Here is a 6,139-nt window from a genome sequence, read left to right as displayed (position 1 = left end):
ATATCAGTATCATCTCTAGGCTGACATCCCATTCTCAGCCTTTCATAGTTGCCTATAGTTCTCTGTCTAGGGGCCCAATGGGATTCTGAGGAGGAATATTTTGAAAACCCACCAATGAACAGAAAGTAAAGTTCATTCCTACTGTTGCTTCAAAATTTGAACACTAGATTTTCCATGCACTATTCCACCCTAACCCTGTTGGTAAAGAACTACAAGTGTCTCATCTTATGATCAGGAAGGATCTCACTATATCTCACAAGCCAGCAGCTATGAAGCAGAGGAATCATAAATTTTATTTTTTTTTTAAAGATTATGATGGGGAGAGGGATGAGAGTGAGGAGGAGAGAAGAGGAGAGAGAGAGAGTCACAAATACATACACAGTATGCATATAGAGGTCAGAGAACAACTTGTGGAAGTTGGTTCTCTCTACAGAGTGAGCCCTGGGATCCAGCAGCAGGCAACTTAACCTCAGAGTCATCTTGTTCTCCCAAATGATGGCTTTTTAAACAGTACATAGGATTGGGGAGGCAGGACTCCTTCAGAGTTCTCTTAGCCTTAGAGAAACAGTTCAGAATACAGATTCACTACTGACACATAACAACACTGTTCTGTGTTCTGTACTTGACCCTAGTCCTATGTTCCTTTATTGGTAATGATCCCACCTTTGGCTCTCTGTACTAATCATTGATTTTGGTGGAATCTCCCAACTCATGATGAATTCGTTAAACTTGATAACCAGTACTCTTGCCAAATCTTTAAGAATAATTATGAGTAATTAATCACATATCTATCAAAGTCATCATGCAAACCACTCTTTTCTACATAGGAATAATCACTACTGTGTGGCTCATAAGCCACTTCCATGTTCATGATGGCCTCCATGTGACCGTTGCTGTTTCAGGATGAACACTCTAGACAGCAATCATGCCATCATGGTGACCTCCATGTCTTCCTCTTCAGCTGTCATATGATCTCCTCATGGTAGTGGTTATGGGGAAAGAGCGTGAGCTCTGCTCCCATCCTGACCACCTTGACCAGGAGGAGGTGGTGGTCTTTGTTATGGGCTCAGACTCTGCTAGAAGGAAGCGTGGGAGAATGGCTTCAACTAGAAGGCCTCCTGTCAAAGACACCTCTACATGGGAAACTCCATGTAGACACCATGGCAGTCATGGAATATCATTGCAAAAAGTCTGCCATAATAGCTTTATCCTGGGTTTCAAGGCTATGATTGCCCTCTGAAGTGGCTCAGGTAGGAGAAAAGGATGACTATTACACATTCTCCATCCCTATCAGGTGTCCCACTAATCAAACAACTCTGTTGGTGGAATGTGGACCGCATTCCTAGAAAAGCTTGACCACTGTTTGAGTCTCCTCTTGAAGTTTTTTGGTTGTTAGCTACTTTGACCCCAACAATTTTTCCTCCCAGTATGATCACGCCCCAGCTCCCAATCAGAGTCACTTTGTGTGTTGGTGTAGGAGGCCCTTCTGTATTTGCATTGCTTTTATTGGTTGAATAAAGAAACTGCCTTGGCTTTTTGATAGGGCAGAAACTTAGGTAGGCAGGAAAGACAGAACTGGATGCTGGGAAGAAGAGCAGAATCAGGCAGTCTTCTGTCTGAGACTGACGCTGATTAGGATCTTTCCTGGTAAGTTACGACCTTGTGTTGAACACAGATCGGTGGAAATGGGTTAGATCAGAATGTGAGAGTTGGCCAATAAGAGACTAGAAATAATGGGCCAGACAGTAATTTAATTAACACAATTTCTGTGTGATTATTTTGGGGGTTAAGCTATTCGGGTGGCTGGGAGCCGGGTGGCCGGGATGACAAGCAGCCTGCTCCTCCTACAACAGTGTGTAGTGTTGTTAATCTAGGCATTCCACAGCCTCAGGGGAGAGCTGGCTGTGGCCATTGGTGATGGTGGCTCAGTCTCTGCTCTAATCAGGATTTTCTTCAGTATCAACAGTATGATCCTTGAAAAGTGCTGGAGGCCACTGCTGTCTGAAATAAATGCTGACATCCATAGTCTGCATGGGTAGCCTTCATGTTTGTGACTCATTTCAGTCACTGCCCAGCACTGTTGTTCTCAGCTAGAATGTGTAGCACAACCATTTCACTGGTCTTCCGAGATTATTTAAATGTGTGGTCCTCTTCTAAACCTTCAGTGATGCTTCACCGCGACCACACTTAGTTTCGCTCTTGGGGGAAGGTTTCCTGCATCTGTTCAGCTTCCACTTTCTTGTTTAAATGGACTCATTAGTTAATTTTTATGTATTATTGCAGAAATGTAGCACTCTCAGCAGACTGAACAATTGACACACATTTTGGTGGCCATACAAGTAGCCACATATTTCTTCATTGCCTGCTGCAATAGATTCTTTGCTTCCCCTTACAAGTGATTTGTTAAGATATATTATATTTATATATTGGGGTTCATGATGGCATTTTGACACAAGCATACAATATATTCTCATTTAACATCAGATTCATTCCTCATTGCTGTCTTGTCCTACTCACTCCCCACTTCCCAGGAAGTCCTCCTCCTGCTTTGTATCTTTGTATATGTGTTTGTCTGTGATGTATGTGTGGGGGGGGCATGTGTGCATGTGTGTGCGAGTGTGTGTGTGAACCAATGCGTTTAACTAAGACTACTTAAAGGGGTACAAATGATCATTGTAACTATAGCACTGAAGAAAATGTCTGTCTCTCCTACAGCAACTGTTAACTACCTATAAATCAATTCACTTTGTTTCTAGCAATGTCCTGCTGCTGCTTGTAGAGGGCACGCTATTGTCACATGACAGAAGGCAGATAGGCAAAAGGCTTATGCTAGTTTAGTAAGACAATACTTTATTTTAAAAAATGCACCCCACCTCTTAAGACCAACACAGTAGGATTTAAATGCCAACATCAACTTTGAAAGTGTTCTAGTTTACTTTTATGTTGCTGTGATAAAAACCCTCTACCCAGGAAAGGAAAGGGTCTACTTCATTTTGTACTTCCAAGTGACAGTCTCATCACTGAGCAAAGCCAGAGCAGGAACCTCGAGGCAGGAGCTGAAAGAGAGACCATGGGAGAGCTCTGTTTACTGGCTTGCCCTGTGCTTCACATTCGGCTCTCTTCTCTTTCCGGTCCTCCTGCCTAGGGATAGTACTTTCCACTGGGCTCTTCTACATCAATTAGAAGTTAAGAAAATGCCTCTCACACATGACCACAGGCCAGTTTGATCTAGGCAGTTCTTCAGCTGAGATTTCTTCTTCCTACGTGACTCTGTGAGTCATGGTTGAAGCTAGCTATGACAAAGAGAATACACTGAACCAGCAACATTTTATAGAGTTTTATTTTGGTAACCTTCTTTTTCTTTTCATTTCCTGTTATTTTCTTGCTGATTACTCTACACATCTTAGTTGGTCAGCATTAGTTTCAGACTTACACTAAATTTCAGTAAGAGAACTGATAGAAATGTTGCTCTTAATGTAGACCGAGTTCCTCTTCCTCTTCCTTTTTGGGCCATATTATTAAGCATATTGTATCTATAACAGATACAAATGTTATGGTCCAGCATTGCATTGTTTTAGTTACTTGTAGATAGTGTTATGGGTTTGTTTGTTTGTGTGTGATCCTGTGTAAGGGAGTACATATGCACACGTGTGGGCATTTGCCTGCAAGGGCCAGAGGACAATCTCAGGTGTCATCCTTCAGATGACATCCACTTTTTTTTTTGCCATCTCAACTTCATTATTATTCATGGGTCATTGTTTTATTAATTGTGCATTATTTAAATCATGCTACAGAAACATGTTGTTGAAAAGGAGTCAGCTTATCCACCATCTTATTAATATTTATCGTCATATGTGCTACCATTCCTTTTTTCTCATGTAAAAACTGAGTTGTAAAAAGGTTGCATATTTGAAGCCATATAATTAGCATTAATATGCTTATTCCGATAGGATGGCTATCATGTGTGGAGAGTTAACACTGAAATTTAAGAGGTCTAATAATAAAGGATTGCTGTGCTTATATTCATTCTCATTCTTGTTATATACCCCTGGAGAGTCGCTAGGAGGTTGTATGCTATATGCACCCTGTAAGATCCAAGGTGGTGCAGATCTGCCACCTTTTATCTGCGTTATCTAGAAGAGGCTTCCCCGAACACAAAGGTGGAGGTGATGAGTGAGGCACTGTATTCTTTAAATTAAAAATATTACTGTCTTACTCTCGGCCTCTAAATAAGAAACAGAATAACTTTTACTTTTATAGACCCGAGAGGAAAGTGGACAGGTCATTATCAAACTTACACGTCAAAATTGAGCAAAGGTTGCACATCACCGGTGCCGTTTTAAAAATTAGCACACAGAGTAGTAGATTCCCTTATGAAATTATAGTACCTGCTGCCAGGAGTTGGCTGACCTCCTGCGCCTCACCTCCATCATCTTCCTGGCCCTATCCCCTCTAAGCCCTCGATAATCTCCCGTTCATTTTCACGGCACATGTTCTATTCCTCTCTCTGCCTCTCTGTCTTAAAATTGCTCCCTCGCCCATGTGGCGCCCTTCCTAGTTTCCTGGGCTCTACACAGACTCACTTCGACTAGATATAAACACACACAAAAATAGATGCAAAGATCCACAAGGAAGAGGACATGTCTTTTTCTGAGCCTGGTTTACTTCACTTAATATAGTATATTCCAGTTCCATCATTTTCTTTGCTGAAAATTGCCTAATTTAATTCTCTCTGCTAAATGTAATTTCATTGTGGACTAGTATATTTTCATTATCCATTCATCTGCTGATGGGCATCTAGGCTGATTCCATTTCCTTTATATTGTGGATAGAGCCACAGTGAATATGGATGTGCAGGGATTTCTATAGTACAATATAGAGTCCTTTGGGTATTTACCCGGGAGCAGCATCACTGAATCATATGGTTCTTCTATTTCTAGATTTCTGAGGAATCTCCACACTGATTTCCATAGAGGCTGCACTAACTTAGACTGTCAGCGACAGTGGGTAAGTGTTTCTGTTTGCCCATACTCTCTCTAGTGTTGTTGTTTGTTTTCTTGATGATGATAGACAGCTACTTTGGCAGGAGTTAAAAGGGATATCATAGTTTGAATTGCATTTCCCTGATGGCTAAGGATGTTAAACACTTAAAAACATATATATCGTTCAGTTATATTTCTTCATTTGGAAATTCTGCACAGCTTCTTATTCCATTTTTGATAGATTGTTTTCTTGCCTGATCTTTTGAGTTCCTTGAATAGTCTAGATATTAATCCTATCAGATGTGAAACTGGAAAGATTTTCTCTCATTTAGCAGGCTGCCTTTCCACTTGGTTAATTTTTTTTCATAAGAAGTCTTTTAATTTCACAAAGTACCATTTTTTTTGGGTAATTATCGTATTTCCTGAGTCACTGGAGTCTTACTTAGAAAACCTTTTCCTCTGTCTTGAGAGGTTTCTCTTACTTTTCCTTTCGCAATTTCACAGCTCCCATTCCTGGATTAGGATTTTTTGATCCACTCGGAGCTGACTTTCATGCAAGATGAGAGCTATGGCTTTAATTTCACTCTTTTCCATGTAGACATTGGATTTCCACAGCATCATTTGTTAAAGAAGCTCTTTTCTAAAGTGAATTCATTTGGAATCTTAGTCAAAAATCACGTGGTTGTAGCTGCATGGATTTATGACTAAGTTCCCATTTTATTCCGTTGTTCTACATGCCTATTTCTGGGCCACTGCCGTGCTGTTTTATTTCTGTGGCTCTATATTGAAGAAATACAAAAACCAGGTGCATCCTTTATATTATATATTGTACAATGATGTTACACATTAGCTCTTTACACTTATTCTATATAACTGTAACTTCATGCTCTTTGACCCATTCATGGTAGCTTGAATGAAAATTACCTCCATAGGCTCATAAGAGTGGCATTTTTTGAAAGAACTAGAACATGTAGCCTTGTTGGAGTAGGTGTGGCCTTGTTTGAAGAAGTATGCTACTGAAGTATTGATTTTGAGGTTTCAAATGCTCAAGTCAGGCCCAGTGCCTTTCTCTCTTCTTGCTGCCTGAAGATCAGATGCAGAACTCTCACCTCCTTCTCTAGGAGAAGGACGATGTCTGCCTGGCTGCTTCCTACCAT

At 40.7% G+C, this 6,139-nt stretch overlaps 1 pseudogene; it reads right to left on the bottom strand.

Moving 5' to 3' along the window:
- The window catches only part of LOC106143983, a 41,602-nt pseudogene extending 35,463 nt beyond the window's left edge, over nt 1–6,139 (bottom strand).

Source organism: Microtus ochrogaster, chromosome 18 (assembly GCF_000317375.1).
Source record: "Microtus ochrogaster isolate Prairie Vole_2 chromosome 18, MicOch1.0, whole genome shotgun sequence".
In the NCBI taxonomy this organism is placed as follows: Eukaryota; Metazoa; Chordata; class Mammalia; order Rodentia; family Cricetidae; genus Microtus; species Microtus ochrogaster.
The sequence above is the reverse complement of the archived record's forward strand: the minus strand, read 5'-3'. Positions and strand labels throughout refer to the sequence as shown.